Genomic DNA, 18,832 nt, shown 5'->3' on the forward strand with positions numbered 1-18,832 from the left:
GCCAGCGAGACCCACGTCCCATGAATGAATATAAAAAAAACCCAAACTGTTAGGGAGGGAGTTCCAGGACTTGGAGGGAAACAAATCCATGAATGACAGTATTTAACTTTGCTCCCTACTACCACAGCAATTGATTTGAGCTGGAGTTGCTGAAGGTAAGCATGCAGGTGCAGCAGGTGGTTAAGAAGGCCAATGGTATGTTGGCCTTCGTAGTGAGAGGATTCGAGTACAGGAACAAGGATGTCTTGCTGCAGTTGTACAGGGCCTTGGTGAGACCACATCTTGAGTATTGTGTGCAGTTTTGGTCGCCTTATCTGCGGAAGGATGTTCTTGCCATGGAGAGAGTGCAGCGAAGATTCACCAGGCTGATACCTGGGATGGCAGGAATGACATATGAGGAGAGATTGTGTCGATTGGGCTTGTACTCGCTGGAGTTTAGAAGAATGAGAGGGGATCTCATTGAAACCTCTAAAATTTTAACAGGACTAGACAGACTAGATGCAGGAAGGATGTTCTTGATCATCGGGGAGTCCAGAACCAGGGGTCACAGTCTAAAGATAAGGGGTAGGCCATTTAGGACTGAGATGAGGAGGAGTTTCTTCACCCAGAGAGTGGTGAACCTGTGGAATTCTCTACCACAGAAGGCAGTGGAGGCCAATTCATTAAACATATTCAAGAAGGAGTTAGATATATTTCTTAAGGCTAAAGGGATCAAGGGATATGGGGAGAAGGCAGGGACAGGGTACTGAATTTGGATGATCAGCCATGATCGCATTGAATGGCGGAGCAGGCTCGAGGGGCCGAATGGCCGACTCCTGCTCCTATCTTCTATGTTTCTCTGTTTCTATGTTTCTATGTTTCTCTGTTTCTATGAGCATAACCCTACTTACAATTTGCACTGTGCGAGGTTTAACATCTGATGTGAAGGACTGCAGCTCTGACAATGTAGCACTCCCGCAATGTAGCACTATGCTCCTCGAAGCACATACTATGAACCTGCACGCCATCCTCCTGTAATTTTCTGTCCATTACTTTTACTCATGGACTGGGGTCACACAACATCCACCCTCAGCGTGTGCTGGGAGCGCAGAAGTGCAATTTCTACCCCTTTGTTTTTTTAAAATACGTTCAAGTCTTAAATTAAGAAAAAGGAAGAACAAACTTGCATCTCTACAGCACTGTTCACAACCTCAGGACGTCCCAACGTGCTTTACAACCAATGAAGTACTTTGTGAAGTGTAGTCAGTGTTGTAATGTGGGAAACGCGGCAGCAAATCTGCGCACAATAGGGGCTTAGAATCTGTAACCTTCTGTGGCGCCTTTCCCCTCCTTACCTCGGTAACCTCCTCCAGCTCTACTACCCTCTGCGCTCCTCCAATTCTGGCCTCTTGTCCATCCTCGATTTCCATCGCTCCACCATTGGCGGCCGTGCCTTCAGCTGCCTGGGTCCTAAGCTCTGGAATTCCCTCCCTGAACCTCTCCGCCTCTTTACCTCCCTCTTCTCCTCTAAGATGGTTCCCCTCCAAAATGGGAAAAAAATAACATTAGGGCGAATCTGTCATTCCATTTAGACCTGGAAAAAAAAACCAGTGTTACAGCTACACGTGACGTGTTGTTATGTTAACATTATTAATGTTTCTGTTTTTAGCTTTTTTGATATCAACATATTAATAACTCATTATGAATGATGTGTGAAAGCAGTGTTTCGGGCGCAGAGGATATATCACACTGGCAAATGATTGTTATTGTTGTTCATGCACCATGGATGTTGTAGCCTTCAGGAAAAGTCAGACATTTGTCCACAGAACGTACATTCACAATGCTGACTGTGGATTTGCAATGACAATTAATAAAAAGTTTTGTTGGAAATAACACATGGCTGTGACAGGCTGCAGCTCCGAGCGGGTAAAGATTTCATTTCACTCAAATGAAAGGTCGTCGAATGACGGCAGGTTCTGTTTGTTGGGAAATTTTTCACCTTTGCCGGAGTTGAGATTGGAATGGTTATCGATGGGCTTTAGACAGAGTCAAGTTGAAGTGGGCTGTTTGCCCCTCTTCTTCTTCTTCTTAGGCAGGCAGTCCCTCGGAACCGAGGATGACTTGCTTCCACATTAAGAATGAGTTCTCAGGTGACTGATGAGTCCAATGTGGGACCTACAGTCTCTGTCACAGGTGGGGCAGATGGTGGTTGAAGGGGCGGGTGGGTGGGGTGCTTGGGTTGACGTGCGCTCCTTGAGCTGCCTGTGCTTGGCTTCCGCTTGCTCCTGGCGAAGAGACTCGAGGTGTTCGGCGCCTTCCCGAATGCTTCTACTCCACTTTGTGCAGTCTTGGGCCAGGGATTCCCAGGTGTCGGTGGGGATGTTACACTTTTTCAAGGAGGCTTTGAGGGTGTCCTTGAAGCGTTTCCTCTGCCCACCTGGGGCTCTCTTGCTGTGTCAGTGCTCTGAGTAGAGCACTTGTTTTGGGAGTCTCGTATCGGGCATGCGGACGATGTGGCCCGTCCATCGGAGCTGATCGAGTGTGGTCAAAGCTTCGATGCTGGGGATGTTGGCCTGCGCGAGAACACTGACGTTGGTGCGTCTATCCTGCCAATGGATTTGCAGAATCTTGCGGAGGCAGCGTTGGTGGTACCTCTCCAGTGCTTTGAGTTGCCTGCTGTACATGGTCCATGTCTCTGAAGCATACAGGAGGGTGGGTATCACTACAGCTCTGTAGACCATGAGTTTGGTGCCGGGTTTGAGGTCCTGGTCTTCAAACACTCTCTTCCTCAGGCGACCGAAGGCTGCACTGGCACACTGAAGGCGGTGTTGGACTTCGTCGTCGACGTCTGCCCTTGTTGACAGTAGGCTCCTGAGGTATGGAAAGTGGCCCACGTTGTCCAAGGCCTTGTCACGGATTTTGATAATCGGGGGGGGCGGGGGGCAGTACTGTGTGGCGGGGGCAGGTTGGTAGAGGACCTTTGTCTTACGGATGTTTAGTGTAAGGCCCATGCTCTTGAACTCTTCAGTGAAGGCGTTGACGATGGTTTGGAGTTCGGCCTCAGAGTGAACACAGACACAAGCATTGTTTGCATACTGTAATTCGATGACAGAGGATGGGATGACCTTGGATCTGGACTGGAGGTAAAGGAGTTTGAACAGTTTCCCATTTGTTCTGTAGATTAGCTCCACTCCAGCGGGGAGCTTACTGAGGGTGAGATGGAGCATTGCAGCAAGGAAGATCGAGAAGAGCATTGGTGTGATGACACAGCCTTGCTTGACCGCGGTCCGTACATGAATTGGGTCTGTGGTGGATCCGTTGGTCAGGATCACGGCTTGCATGCCATCATGAAGCAGGCGGAGGATGGTGACAAACCTTTGAGGGCAGCCGAATTTGAGGAGGACACTCCATAATCCCTCACGGTTGACGGAGTCGAAGGCCTTTCTGAGGTCAAAGAAGGCCATGTACAACGGTTGGCGCTGTTCCCTGCATTTCTCTTGTAGTTGACGTGCGGTGAAGAGCATGTCCATTGTGCCCCTTAGTGGGTGGAATCCGCATTGCGACTCTGGGAGGAGCTCTTCAACCACTGGGAAAAGGCGATTGAGGAGGATTCTTGCGATGACTTTCCCTGTGGCAGACAGCAGGGAAACTGCTCTATAATTACCGCAATCAGACTAGTCACATTATTTATGGCGAAGCCTACCCATGGAGGCGGTGTTTTTCTTCAGGTTTGCCTTTCCAGAAGAAGGTGTAACCACCGCCTTGCTCCTTGAGCTGGCCTTCCCCTGCCCGCCGGGTCTTGCTTAGGGCGGCGATGTCAATGTCGAAATGTCTGAGCTCCCGGGCAACGATAGCAGTACAGCGTTCCGCTCTGTCGCTGTTGGGGTTGTCCATGAGGGTCCTGATGTTCCAGGCCCCGAACTTCATTTTAAAGGGTGGAAGATGCCTGTGCGTGAATTCTTTTAACTTGGGATGGCCGTTGCACACCAGCTACCACACGGGCTTGACAGAGCAAGGTCTTGGTCCAATGGCAAGGGGATCCAAGACAATTGGAGACCAGGCTCTGCTACCTTGGCCTAGCACACACACACACACATACTCCAAAGAGGAACTCTACTCCAGCCTCGAACAATCCCTGTCCTGAGTCCCAACGGGTGACAAGCTGATCCTCCTTGGTGACTTTAACGCCAAAGTTGGAAAAGGCACAGACCTCTGGGGAGGTGTGATCAGCAGAGAGGGGGTTGGGAAAGCCAACTCCAATGGTACCCTCCTCCTGATGAAATGCTTAGAACATGGCCTTGTCATAACCAACACCTTGTTCCGTCAGAGAGACAAGTACAAGGTTTCATGGCAACACTCTCGCTCCAAGCACTGGCGTCTGCTGGACTACATCATCATCCGAGCAACGGACCACAAGGACGTCCGCATCACCCGCACCATGACAGGAGCTGACGACTGCTGGACAGACCACCGCCTAATCCGCTCTGTCATCTCCATCAATGTAACCCCAAAACAGCGGCAGCAACAGAAACAATGTCGCAGGAAAATCAACGCTGGAGCACTCAAAGACCCCGCTAAGAAAGCCCTATTCAGCCTGCGCCTCACAAACAACCTGACGACTCCCAGTGATGCAGAGACACAGTGTGTCCACAGCGCCTGGTCTGCACTCAAGGCCTCCATAATCAGCCGCTGTGAAGAGACGCTCGGTCACTCGACCAGGAAACACCAAGACTGGTTCGACGAGAATGACCAGGAGATCCAGGAGCTGATAAACCACAAGCGCAAGGCATTCCTGATCTGGAAACAGCGGCAGAACTCGAGAGCAAGAAAGCAGCTCTACAGACGCCTGAAGGCCGAGGTCCAACAAAAAACTCGCGACCTAAAGAACAGATGGTGGGTGGAGAAAGCACAGGAGATCCAGCAGCTAGCCGACAACCACGACGTGCATGGGTCCTTTAGCGCAGTCAAGACCGCCTACGGCCCACGCACCCAAGGCCCTTCCCCACTGCGGGCCAAGAACGGAGAGGTACTCATCAAGGACAGAGAGGCAGTCAGTGCCCGCTGGAAGGAACACTTTGAAGATCTCCTTAACCGAGACTCTGTCTTCGACGCAAGTGTCCTCGACTCCATCCCGCAGCATGCTACCCACCACCATCTCGGCACAGCCCCAGCCCGGCATGAGGTTGAAACCTAATTTTGCACTTAATTGTCTAAGGTCAGCTCATTAGCATAACTTTAGGCGCAGATTCAGATGGGAAAACTGAGTGAAATTGAAATTCACAGAGATGGGGAGCGTGTCACAATAGGTGACAGAAGACTCCAAATCTTTGGAGAGTTTCAAACAGCAGCTCAACGCATTATCAGCCTTTGTCAGGCTGAAGGGGCCGGGAACTAAAAGGAGATGCTTCAAACATTAAGGCAAAGCGGACTGTAGGGGCGAGCATGAACCGGCCGCCAAGTGACGGGGCAGCTCAGCACCCGAACCCCATTTGAGGGGTGCTGCATGAGGTTTGTTGTCTGCACCTCTCCACAGCGCAATCACCACAAAAAGAAAAGAAAGTCTTGCATTTCTATAGCGCCTTTCACAACCTCAGGTTGTCCCAAAGCACTTTACAACCAATGAAGTGCTTCTGAAGTGTCGTCACTGTTGTAATGTAGGAAACGTAATGTAGATCAGCATTGAATGTGTCTGCAAAGAGGTTCAGCCAAGTATCAGGTCACAACTGACTGTGTGGTTCCTATACAATAGCAAAATACAGGAAACTTTGTGCTCTCCGGCACCGACGGGACCGAGCTGCTGCCGTTCCCTCAAAACTGCCGGACACTCCAGAGCTAATGTTGAAACATACGGAGATTTTCATCTCCGTATGAATCAACAAACCCTGTTGCTTAGCAACAGCCTCTAAACAGTCGGCAAGCGTCTCTGTAGCGTCTCTAGCTGAAGCTGTTGCTTAGCTACAGACATTGCAGAGCTTGACTGTTCAAAAAAAGCAAAGAAAAGAAACGAAAAGAATAAAAAACGGCTCCTGATTTTTGCCGGTGGCTCGAGCTTGCCGGACGGTTCGCCTCTGGATAACACAAAGTTTCCTGTACTGCGAATGCTGGAAATCTGAAATAACAACAGAAAGTGTTGGAAACACTCAGCACGTCAGACAACATCGAGGAGAGGAGAAACAGAGTTAACGTTTTGGGTCGAGCCCTTCATCAGAACTGTTTGCTTCCTATGTTGCGTGGTTAAGTCAGTAGCCAGCAGGAAGCTCCCAGGTTTGTTTTCTCCCTGGAATCTGCAGCGTTAGCAGTCTGGGCGGCAATCGGGGTCTCCGCGCCCCTGGGTTAGAGAAGGGAAAGGTCGCAGGGTTCCAGCACCTGTGAACTTTAGGCAAAGACGGGATCTGACTCGGCTGTGATGCTTCCCCCCTGGTCGAATATCCTACTGACAGTCACTGTCTAGGGCTGCACATGAAAAATGGCCACTTGGGGGAGGTAGTGGAGGTGAATGGCAACCACTGTATCCCAGTCAGGAGCCACTGCCTTCAGCAGGGGAGGCGAGGAGGGAGAAAAATGGGCAAAATTACGCCTCGTACGCACCTATGGGGGTCGGAATGTCCGGCCCAATGTGTTGAATTGGGGCAGAATCCCCCTTAAAGTGCTCTGTAAGGACGTATTTCTTTTTTTAGTTCCAGTCTCGAGGGCATGTATGTGGCATCCTGTGTTTATGCCGCTGCCTTGTACTGGTCTCCGTGTTGATCCTCCGATGAGTGATTTTAAAGGGCGGGCCATGGCATCAGATTGTAACTGTGACGGGAACCTGTGATCCTGAGTCAGTTACCTGTGCTGGCTCACTCTGACTGCTGGTTCTGTGTCACGAAGGACGCACGTTGACGCACTGAACGAGCTCGGCCTGTTTGAGACCCCAACAGCAGACGGTTTTTCCAAGTGGCGATTGACACACCCATGATTTAGTTTGAGGTCATTTACATTGGGGAATAACAATGACTGTGGGGAACCAGTGCGTCAGCCCTCTGTTAATGTTCACGCTCTCAGGTGGACGTAAAAGATCCAGCGGCACTATTTCGAAGAAGAGCAGGGGGGAGTTCTCCCTGGTGTCCTGGGGCCAATGTTTCTCCCTCAACCAACATCACTCAAAAACAGATTATCTGGTCATTATCACATTGCTGTTTGTGGGAGCTTGCTGTGCGCAGATTGGCTGCTGCGTTTTTCCTACATTACAACAGTGACTCCACTTCAAAAAGTACTTCATTGGCTGTGAAGTGATTTGGGACGTCCTGAGGTGGTGAAAGGTGCTGGAGAAGTGGGAGTTAGAGTCATAGGGGGTAAAATTCAGTTGGTTTGCGCCTCCGGTTAGTGCCTTAAGAGGGCGCTAATGGGGCGCAAAGCAACTAGTGCCCGTGCGCGTCGATGTTTGCGCTGCTTGCAAAATTAACTAGACATTTTGCTGCGGCGCTAAACACTACCGCCACGATCTCCTGTGCCGGCAGATCGTGACATCAGTCGAATGTGCAACGCCCTGGTAGCGCCCCGGACCGGATATTGAGTGGCGCCCCCTGCCTTACCGCCTGCCGCTAGCAACGACAGGTTGAGGGGAGCGTTTTGCAGTCGGGAAGGGACTGGGGGAGCGCTATTTAAAGGCGACCGCTTCTTGCCTTTTTTTGTTGGTGACATTTTTGCACCACGCATTCTGAGAGAGAGAGAGAGAGAGAGAGAGACTTCTGGAGAGATTCAACGCTGTGTGAAGGAGTTTTGGGTACTGAGCAGCACTTTGCAGGTTCATTTTGATTTGATCTTCCTTGTATCGATTTAGAAGAGACTGTGGGGGCTGCACTCTGAGCTCTTTCCCTGGGTCTCTCCATTGTTCTTTCCAGTAGATTTGATGTACAGGTCTCTCCAGGCCGAGGTTCAAGGCTGCAATGAGCAGGATGTGGATGGAGAGCAAAATCAACCCTCCCCTTTAAGATAAAAACAGAAAATGCTGGAGAAACTCAGCAGGTCAAGCAGCATCTGTGAAGAGAGAAACAGAGTTAACGTTTCAGGTCGATGACCTTTCGTCAGAACTCCCCTTTAAGAACTGGCCGGCGCCAGTGTGTCTGTGTTCCATTGCTGACTGACATCACATGAGCTTCGCCAGCGCTCTGAGGTAGCGCCTCGCTCCTCGGCCTTTGCGCCTTAAGACAGGTGTGAAGCGCCTGATTTAGTGCTCCAATCACCAAGTTTGCCATCGGAGGCGATAATTAGCGCCAGGCGCTAAACTTTGCGCACGGCCGATAATGGCGCCCCAAACGAGGCGATACCGAATTTTTTCCCCATAGAGTTATACAACACAGAAAGAGGCCCTTCGGCCCATCGTGTCTGTGCCGGCCATCAAGCCCTATCTATTCTAGTCCCATTTTCCAACACTTGGTCCGTAGCCTTGTATGCTATGGCGTTTCAAGTGCTCATCTAAATGCTTCTTGAAAGTTGTGAGGGTTCCTGCCTCTACCACCCTTTCAGGCAGTGAGTTCCAGATTCCAACCACCCTCTGGGTGAAAAAGTTTTTCCTCAAATCCCCTCTAAACCTCCTGCCCCTTACCTTGAAACTATGCCGCCTGGTTATTGACCCTTCTACTAAGGGGGAAAGTTCCTTTCTATCTACGCCCCTCATAATTTTGTACACTTCAATCAGGTTCCCCCTCAGCCTTCTCTGCTCTAAGGAAAACAACCCCAGCCTGTCCAGTCTCTCTTCATAGCTGAAATGCTCCAGCCCAGGTAACATCCTGGTGAATCTCCTTTGGGAGGTTCTTTCTTCAAAGTGACAGCATCTTAACGCGCTGGCTGTAATAGCGAAGTCCGCACTCCATCACCCTGACACGGAACTCATTTCATTTACAGTATTTGAGTAAACAAATCAACACATAACACCACAGAAAGTTCAAAGGAATCTCACTGAAAGCTCCTGTTATTGTCACTTTTAGTTTGCCAGTTCAGGAAGCTGTGAAGATGGCAATAACTGGGCCTCAATCTAACGTGATTTTCTTTTCCCATTCAGGATGACTGATCTTCACATTTAAATTGCAACTGTCAGTCACCTCATGCAGCGACTGCTGTGAGGAGCTTTTAATTGCATTTCCCATTTACAGATAGTTATGAACAGGTGCCACTCAGTGATGCAAGAAGACGAGAGTGAAGGGTTTACACGCCTGGCGTCATGGACTCAACATTGACAAAAGATAAGAACTGACTAGAAAATTTGAAAGGAGGCACGAAAAGAGACATTAGTGGGATCAAATTGAAAAGAATGTGTGCTTTACAAAGCGTTGCTTCAAGTGAAAAATGATAAAGAACTCATATCAAACAAACAATGCCAGCTCAGCTCACATTCAGGCCAAGGTTCCCTGTATTCTACTCAAAAAAACTTGGGCTAGAAATTGGCCTCCTTAGTTAAATCCGAAACTAAGGTCTTAAATCTAAACAGAGCAAACTACGTAGGTATGAGGGGCGAGTTGGCTACGGTAGATTGGGAAACTGCATTAAAAGGTATGACGGTAGACAAGCAATGGCTAGCTTTTAAAGAATGAATACATAATTTACAACAAATATACATTCCTTTAAGGCACAAAAACACCACAGGAAAAATGTTCCAACTGTGACTAACAAGAGAAGATAAAGATAGTATTAGATCAAAGGAAGAGGCTTATAATGCTGCTAAAAAAAGTAGTAAGCCTGAGGATTGGGAGGATTTTAGAATTCAGCAAAGGAGGACCAAGAAATTGATTTAAAAAAAGGGAAAATATAATATGACAGTAAACTAGCAAGAGACTGTAAAAGCTTCTATAGGTATGTAAAAAGGAAAGATTAGCGAAAGTAAATGTGGGTCCCTTACAGGCTGAGACAGGAGAAATTATAATGGGGAATAAGGAAATGGCAGAGAAATTAAACAAATACTTTGGGCTGGATTTTCATTGAGCCATGGAGTCGGGATTGGAGGTGTGTGGGGGTTTAAAATCCTGAAATCGGGGGTCCCTAACAGTGCGAGAATCGGCGGGAATCGCGGGCTGAGCAGCTGTATAAAGGCTCCCGAGACCCAGGTAAGGCCTCAGTGCGAGAATCGGCGGGAATCGCGGGCTGAGCGGCTGTATAAAGGCTCCCGAGACCCAGGTAAGGCCTCAGTGCGAGAATCGGCGGGAATCGCGGGCTGAGCGGCTGTATTAAGGCTCCGGAGACCGAGGTAAGGCCTCAGTGCGAGAATCGGTGGGAATCACAGGCTGAGTGGCTGTATAAAGGCTCCCGAGACCCAGGTAAGGCCTCAGTGCGAGAATCGGTGGGAATCGCGGGCTGAGCGGCTGTATAAAGGCTCCCGAGACCCAGGTAAGGCCTCAGTGCGAGAATCGGTGGGAATCGCGGGCTGAGCGGCTGTATAAAGGCTCCCGAGACCCAGGTAAGGCCTCAGTGCGAGAATCGGCGGGAATCGCGGGCTGAGCGGCTGTATAAAGGCTCCGGAGACCGAGGTAAGGCCTCAGTGCGAGAATCGGCGGGAATCGCGGGCTGAGTGGCTGTATAAAGGCTCCCGAGACCCAGGTAAGGCCTCAGTGCGAGAATCGGCGGGAATCACAGGCTGAGTGGCTGTATAAAGGCTCCCGAGACCGAGGTAAGGCCTCAGTGCGAGAATCGGCGGGAATCGCGGGCTGAGCAGCTGTATAAAGGCTCCCGAGACCCAGGTAAGGCCTCAGTGCGAGAATCGGTGGGAATCACAGGCTGAGTGGCTGTATAAAGGCTCCCGAGACCCAGGTAAGGCCTCAGTGCGAGAATCGGCGGGAATCGCGGGCTGAGCGGCTGTATTAAGGCTCCCGAGACCCAGGTAAGGCCTCAGTGCGAGAATCGGCGGGAATCGCGGGCTGAGCGGCTGTATAAAGGCTCCCGAGACCCAGGTAAGGCCTCAGTGCGAGAATCGGCAGGAATCGCGGGCTGAGCGGCTGTATAAAGGCTCCCGAGACCCAGGTAAGGCCTCAGTGCGAGAATCGGCGGGAATCGTGGGCTGAGCGGCTGTATAAAGGCTCCCGAGACCCAGGTAAGGCCTCAGTGCGAGAATCGGCGGGAATCGTGGGCTGAGCGGCTGTATAAAGGCTCCAGAGACCCAGGTAAGGCCTCAGTGCGAGAATCGGCGGGAATCGTGGGCTGAGCGGCTGTATAAAGGCTCCCGAGACCCAGGTAAGGCCTCAGTGCGAGAATCGGCGGGAATCGTGGGCTGAGCGGCTGTATAAAGGCTCCAGAGACCCAGGTAAGGCCTCAGTGCGAGAATCGGCGGGAATCGTGGGCTGAGCTGCTGTATAAAGGCTCCAGAGACCCAGGTAGGTTTACCAATCTCGAATCTTGGAACTCAGAGGGAAGGAGAGAGGTAAAAAGTAATCCAAGTGTGACATCACCAGAAAGCGGGTAAGTGATTGGTTGGTGAGTATTTCTCTCTTTTTAAGCTTAAACTCTGTGGTTTATAGTTTCTAAGGTGCGATATTCATCATCTAGAATCGGGGCAGAGGGTATTTAAGAATAATATTAATACATTTAATTAATTACATAGAATGGGAGATCAGGTGATGTGTTGCTGCTGCAATATGTGGGAGCTGGTGGACACCATTGATGCTCACGGTGATCACATTTGCAGTAAGTGTTGGCTGCTCGAGGAATTCTGGCTCTGTGTTGAAGAGCTGGAGTCCGAGCTTCAAACACTGAGACACATCAGGAAGGGGGAGAGTTACCTGGACTCTGTGTATCAGGAGGTAGTCACACCAATTAGATTAATTAATTCAGATGTAGTCCGTGGCCAGTGTCAGGATGGTGTGACTAGAAGTGAGGCAGGTACGGGGATCCAGGAGGTAGTGTTGGAGGAGCCGCAGCCCTTGCTCTTGTCCAACAGGTTTGAGGCTCTTACTCCCTGTGAGGATGGGAATGGGGACTGCGGGGAGGATGAGCAACCCGGCCACAGCACCGTGGAGCGGGGGCCCATTCAAGTGGGGGGAGATAAAAGAAATGTTGTAGTGGTAGGGGATAGTATCGTTAGGGGGATAGATAGAGTTCTTTGCAGCCGAGAGCGAGAGTCCCGAAGGCTGTGTTGCCTGCCCGGTGCCAGGGTTAAGGACATCTCCTCTGGGCTGGAGAGAAACTTGGAGTGGGAGGGGGAGGATCCAGTTGTCGTGGTCCATGTTGGTACCAACGACAGAGATAGGACAAGGAAGGAGGTTCTGCTGAGGGAGTTTGAGCAGCTAGGGGCCAAATTAAAAAGCAGAACCACAAGGGTAATAATCTCTGGATTACTACCTGAGCCACGTGCAAATTTGGCTAGGGTAAATAAAATTAGAGAGTTAAATGCGTGGCTCAAAGACTGGTGTGGGAGAAATGGGTTTTGCTTCCTGGGACACTGGCATCAGTACTGGGACAGGAGAGAGCTGTTCCGTTGGGACGGGCTTCACTTGGCCAGTGCTGGGACTAGAGTCCTGGTGAATCGAATAACTAGGGCTGTAGAGAGGGCTTTAAACTAATTAGTGGGGGGGAGGTTTTAAGAGAGTGAAAAATAAAAATGACAGCGGAGAAGGCAATAGAGCAAGGTAGCAGTGGGGGAATTAAAAACCAGAGCGTGTCAGGAAGGGACAGAATGTATAATGATAAAGGTAAAGTAGTAAAAGGGGTAAAAGCAGGAATAAATTGTCAGAAAACATATTTGAAAGTTCTTTATCTGAATGCACGCAGCATTTGAAACAAAATTGACGAGTTGACGGTACAAATAACTACACATGGGTATGATCTGGTGGCCATTACGGAAACATGGCTGCAAGATAATCATGACTGGGAACTAAACATACAAGGGTATTTGACAATTAGGAAGGACAGACAGGAAGGAAAGGGAGGTGGGGTTGCTATGTCAATCAAGGATGGAATCACTGCAATAGTCAGAAATGATATTGGGTCAAAGGATCAGGATAGTGAAATAGTTTGAGTGGAGATAAGGAATAATAAGGGGAAAAAGTCACTAATGGGCGTAGTCTATAGGCCTCCTAACAGTTGCAACTCTGTTGGTCGGAGTATAAATCAGGAAATAGTTGGGGCTTGTAATAAGGGAACAGCTATAATCATGGGGGATTTTAACTTTCATATTGACTGGACTAATCAAATTGGGCATGGCAGCTTTGAGGAAGAGTTCATAGAATGTATTAGAGACGGGTTCCTTGAGCAGTATGTAACTGAACCAACCAGGGAGCAGGCAATCTTAGACCTGGTCCTGTGTAATGAGACAGGATTAATAAAAAATGTCCTAGTAAAGGATCCCCTTGGAATGAGTGACCATAATATGGTTGAATTCCAAATTCAGTTTGAGGATGAGAGAGTTAGATCTCAAACCAGCGTACTGAGCTTAAATAAAGGAGACTATGAAGGTATGAGAGTAGAATTGACTAAAGTGGACTGGGAAAACAGATTAAAGTGTAAGACGGTACAAGAGCAGTGGTCTACATTCAAGGAGATATTTCACATCTTTCAAGATAAATATATTCCACTGAGGAAAAAGGGGAATAAAAGAAAAAACAGCCATCCGTGGCTTAGTAAAGTAATAAAGGATAGTATCCGACTGAAAACAAGGGCATATAAAGTAGCCAAATCTAGTGGGAGGATAGAAGATTGGGAAGCATTTAAAAGCCAGCAAACAATAACTAAAAGATTAATTAAGAAAGGGAAGATAGATTATGAAAGTAAACTAGCAAAATATATAAAAACAGATAGCAAGAGTTTCTACAGCTATATAAAAAGAAAAAGGGTGGCTAAATTGAACGTTGGTCCCTTAGAGGATGGGACGGGAAACTAGTGGTGGGGAACATGGAGATGGCAAAGACGCTGAACAAATATTTTGTATCAGTCTTTATAGTAGAGGACACTAAAAATATCCCAACACTGGACAAACAGGGGGCAATGCGGGGGGGGGGGGGGGCGGAGGAGCTAAACACGATTAAAATCACTAAGGAGATGGTACTCAGTAAAACAATGGGACTTAAGGCGGATAAATCCCCCGGACCTGATGGCCTACATCCTAGGGTCTTGAGAGAAGTGACGGTAGGGATTGTGGATGCATTGGTGATTATTTTCCAGAACTCCCTGGATTCAGGAAAGGTCCCGGCAGATTGGAAAACTGCTAATGTAACACCCTTATTTAAGAAGGGAAGTAGACAAAAAGCTGGAAACTATAGACCAGTTAGCCTAACATCTGTGGTTGGCAAAATGTTGGAGTCCATTATTAAGGAAACAGTAACAGAGCATTTGGATAAACATAATTTAATAGGACAGAGTCAGCATGGTTTTATGAAGGGGAAGTCATGTTTGACAAATTTGCTCGAATTCTTTGAGGATGTACATACAGGGTGGATAAAGGGGAACCAGTGGATGTAGTGTATTTGACTTCCAAAAGGCATTTGACAAGGTTCCACACAAAAGATTACTGATCAAGATAAGAAATCACGGGATTGGGGGTAATATACTGGCATGGGTGGAAGATTGGCTATCTAACAGAAAACAAAGAGTTGGGATAAATGGTTCATTCTCGGGCTGGCAATCAGTAACTAGTGGTGTTCTGCAGGGGTCAGTGCTGGGACCCCAACTCTTTACAATCTATATTAACGATTTGGAGGAAGGGACCGAGTGCAACATGTCCAAGTTTGCCGACGATACAAAGATGGGAGGGAAAGCAGTGAGTGAGGAGGACATAAAAAACCTGCAAAAGGACATAGACAGGCTAAGTGATTGGGCAGAGATTTGGCAGATGCAATATAATGTTGGAAAGTGTGAGGTTATGCACTTTGGCAGAAAAAATCAAAGAGCAAGTTATTATCTAAATGGAGAGAAACTGCAAAGTGCTACAGTACAAAGGAATCTGGGGATCCTGGTGCATGAAACACAAAAAGTTAGTATGCAGGTGCAGCAGGTGATCAGGAAGGCCAATGGAATCTTGGCTTTTATTGCGAGGGGGATGGAGTATAAAAACAGGGAAGTCTTGCTGCAGTTATACAGGGTATTGGTGAGGCCACACCTGGAATACTGCGTGCAGTTTTGGTTTCCATATTTAAGAAAAGATATACTTGCTCTCGAGGCGGTTCAGAGAAGGTTCACTCGGTTGATTCCGGAGATGAGGGGGTTGACGTATGAGGAAAGGTTGAGTAGGTTGGGACTCTACTCATTGGAGTTCAGAAGAATGAGAGGTGATCTTATCGAAACATGTAAGATTGTGAGGGGGCTTGATCGGGTGGATGCGGTGAGGATGTTTCCACTGATGGGTGAGACTAGAACTCGGGGGCATAATCTAAGAATAAGGGGCTGCCCTTTCAGAACTGAGATGAGGAGAAACTTCTTCACTCAGAGGGTAGTAAATCTATGGAATTCGCTACCCCAGAGAGCTGCGGAAGCTGCAACATTAAATAAATTTAAAATGGAGATAGACAGTTTCCTAGCACATAAGAGAATTAGGGGTTACGGGGAGAGGGCAGGGAAGTGGACGTGAGTCTAGATTCGGATCAGCCATGATCCTATTGAATGGCGGAGCAGGCCCGAGGGGCCGTATGGCCTACTCCTGCTCCTACTTCTTATGTTCTTATGTTCTTATTATCCCGCCACCAACCCGCCTCCATGCCAGTTTCAAAGGAGGCGGGTACCCGCCCCGCACTGGGACCCGCCTCTCTGAGGTGGGAAGGGGATTAGTGCCAATTAACTGCCTGTTAACAGGTTGTTAACAGGCAGTTTTTAGCCTAATCCCTATTTTCATTGTTGAAATGTGGGATTCCCGATGGCTCCAAACCACGCCAAGTTAGTGAGGCAGGCTGTCGGGATGAAGGGCTTGGAGGGGTCGAGATGTCCGGTGTTCAGGTGAGTGATGGGTGCATGAGTGCAGCGGTAAGTGTGTTTGGCTTGTGTAAAGTGTTTAAAGAAGTTCTACTAACCTTTACTTACCTTTACAGCCTTCCCTCCTTCAGGTCTCGGGAGTCCCTCATCTCACCGGCACAGAAAGCAGAATGGCCGCCAGCTGTCAAAATCTGTAGCCTCTGCTTTCTGTTCCGGGGCGATCTCTAAATCATCCTGGGAGGAAGGAATTAACCTGGAGTACAGATTGTCAGTGTTTGACAGCTTCAAACAGCTGTGAAACCTTGATATTTCATCTGTCAAAAGGTCTTGACAGATGAAATTTCAATCTGTGATGTCACCTATTGCCAGGTGACCCTTAATTGGCCTGCTGAGCCCGCTGGGCGGGGTCAACAAGGTCAATCAAGTCTAAATCGCATGGGTTGGCCACAACTCGATGGAGGCGGGACAACAACCCCAAAAGTTGCAGTCCCACCTCCTCAATGAAAATCCAGTCCTTTGTGTCTGTCTTCACGGAAGAAGAAGGAAAAAACTTCCCGGAAATCGTGAAGAACCAAGGGTCTAGCGAGAATGAGGAACTGAAAGAAATGAGTATAAGTAAAAAAAAATAGTACTGGAGAAATCAGTGGGACTGAAAGCCAATAAATCCCCTGGACCTGATGGCCTACACCCTAGGGTTTTGAAGGTGGTGGCTATAGAGATAGTTGGTTGCATTGGTTGTCATTTTCCAAAATTCCATAGATTCTGGAATGGTTCCCACGGATTGGAAGGTAACAAATGTAATCCCACTATTTAAGAAAGGAGGGAGAGAGAAAACGGGGAACTACAGACCAGTTAGCCTGACATCAGTAGTAGGGAAAATGCTAGAATCTATTATTAAGGACATGGTAACAGGGCACTTAGAAAATAATAATAGGATTGGGCAGAGTCACGGATATATGAAAGGGAAATTGTGTTTGACAAATCTGTTAGAGTCTTTTGAGTTTGTAACTAGCAGAACAGATAAGGGGGAACCAGTGGATGTGGTGTATTTGGATTTTCAGAAGACATTCGATAAGGTGCCACACAAGAGGTTATTAAACAAATTTAGGGCTCATGGGATTGGGGGTAATACACTAGCATGGATTGAGGATTGGTTAACGGAAGAAAACAGAGAGTCATTTTCGGGTTGGCAGGCTGTAACTAGTGGGGTACCGCAAGGATCAGTGCTTGGGCCTCAGCTATTCACAATCTACATCAATGATGGGCGGCAGGCGGGGCGGGGGTGGCGGGGTGGGGGGTTGGGGGGTGGGGGGGCAGGGTGGGAGGGGGTAGAGGGGTGGGGGTGGGGTGGGGGGGTGGGGCGGGGGTGGGGTGAGGAAGGTGTGTTTATGCTGTCACTTAGAACATAGCTTATTCACTTTGGATTCCAGGAGATCTGCAACTGTGAGCCCATCTCCCTGTATTTGGTTTACTAAACCTGGCCTTCTTATCCTGCCACCAGAATAGTAAACCCTGTTTTTATCGTGAGTTATGATTCTGCTGCCAACACATGGGAGGTGGAGTTAGCCGTGTAAATCCGGGAGCCATTGTGGCTGACCCGTCCGCAGTCTTTCTCCTTCTCCTCGCAGGTATCGAGTATATTGTACGGGTTGGATAGGAACAGTGTCTGCGAGACCTCCTCTTCTGTCTATCCTTGGTTCCCCCTGTATGTATCATAGCATAAAGCAGCACATCTCAGGTGGATGTAAAAGGTCCCATGGCACTATTTTGAAGAGGAGCAGGGGAGTTCTCCCCGGTGTCCTGGGGCCAATATTTATCCCTCAATCAACATCACTAAAACAGATAATCTGGTCATTATCACATTGCTGTTTGTGGGAGCTTGCTGTGCGCAAATTAGCTGCCGCGTTTCCCACATTACAACAGTGACAACACTTCAAAAAGTACTTCATTGGCTGTAAAGCGCTTTGGGACGTCCTGAGGTCGTGAAAGGCGCTATAGAAATGCAAGTCTTTCTGAATCATTATGTTAAAGTGGTGGAATCGAATTTTAAAAGTGTTTTATTCTCATCTACGTTAACACGACAGTTAAATCAAGTTTAAGGAGACACGACACTTACATTTACATCCATTTCACCTGCCAGATGATTGGTGTTCACAAGATCAAACATATATAACTGGTTCGAAATGTAACTGGAGCGCAATACGAGGCAACATTGATGGGGAGATTCGAACTGCAGATTAATTTAATTAATTCCCTGAGTAAATAATTAGTTTGTATCTCGCTGAGGTTTGACGCACTGATCTAGAACATTTTGATTTGATAAAATTTCATTTTCTTTTGTAGGCCGGGAATATAGATAACAGTAAAAAGCTAAAAAGGCAGATGGGTAGAGGGATACAAATAATGAATCATCCAGGCTGTGGTACCTTTCACCATTTGACAAAGAAAGTCGAGTGGAGGGGATTTCAAGGTTATGAAAGGTTTTGAGAGAGGAAGTGGTGAAAGATTCTGAACTATCGCCAGAGGAATGAAGGGAGATGCTAGAAAAAAATTCCTATGGCAGATTATTAGAACATAAGAAATAGGAGCAGGAATAGGCCACTCGGCCCCTCGAGCCTGCTCCGCCATTCAATAAGATCATGGCTGATCTTGGGCTCAAAGCCACTTCCCCGCCCGCTCCCCATAACCCTTCACTCCCTTATCTTGTAAAAATCTGTCTATCTCCACCTTAAATGTATTTAATGACCCAGCCTCCACGGCTCTCTGGGGCAGAGAATTCCACAGATTTACGACCCTCTGAGAGAAGAAATTCCTCCTCATCTCAGTTCTAAAAGGGCGACCCTTTATTCTGAAACTATGCCCCCGAGTTCTAGATTTCCCACGAGGGGAAACATCCTCTCTGCATCTACCCTGTCGAGCCCCCTCAGTATCTTATATGTTTCAATAAGATCACCTCTCATTCTCCTAAACTCCAATGAGTGTAGGCCCA

Source organism: Somniosus microcephalus, chromosome 20, assembly GCF_052327205.1.
Source record: "Somniosus microcephalus isolate GS21.2 chromosome 20, FLI_Smic_1.0, whole genome shotgun sequence".
Taxonomy (NCBI): Eukaryota; Metazoa; Chordata; class Chondrichthyes; order Squaliformes; family Somniosidae; genus Somniosus; species Somniosus microcephalus.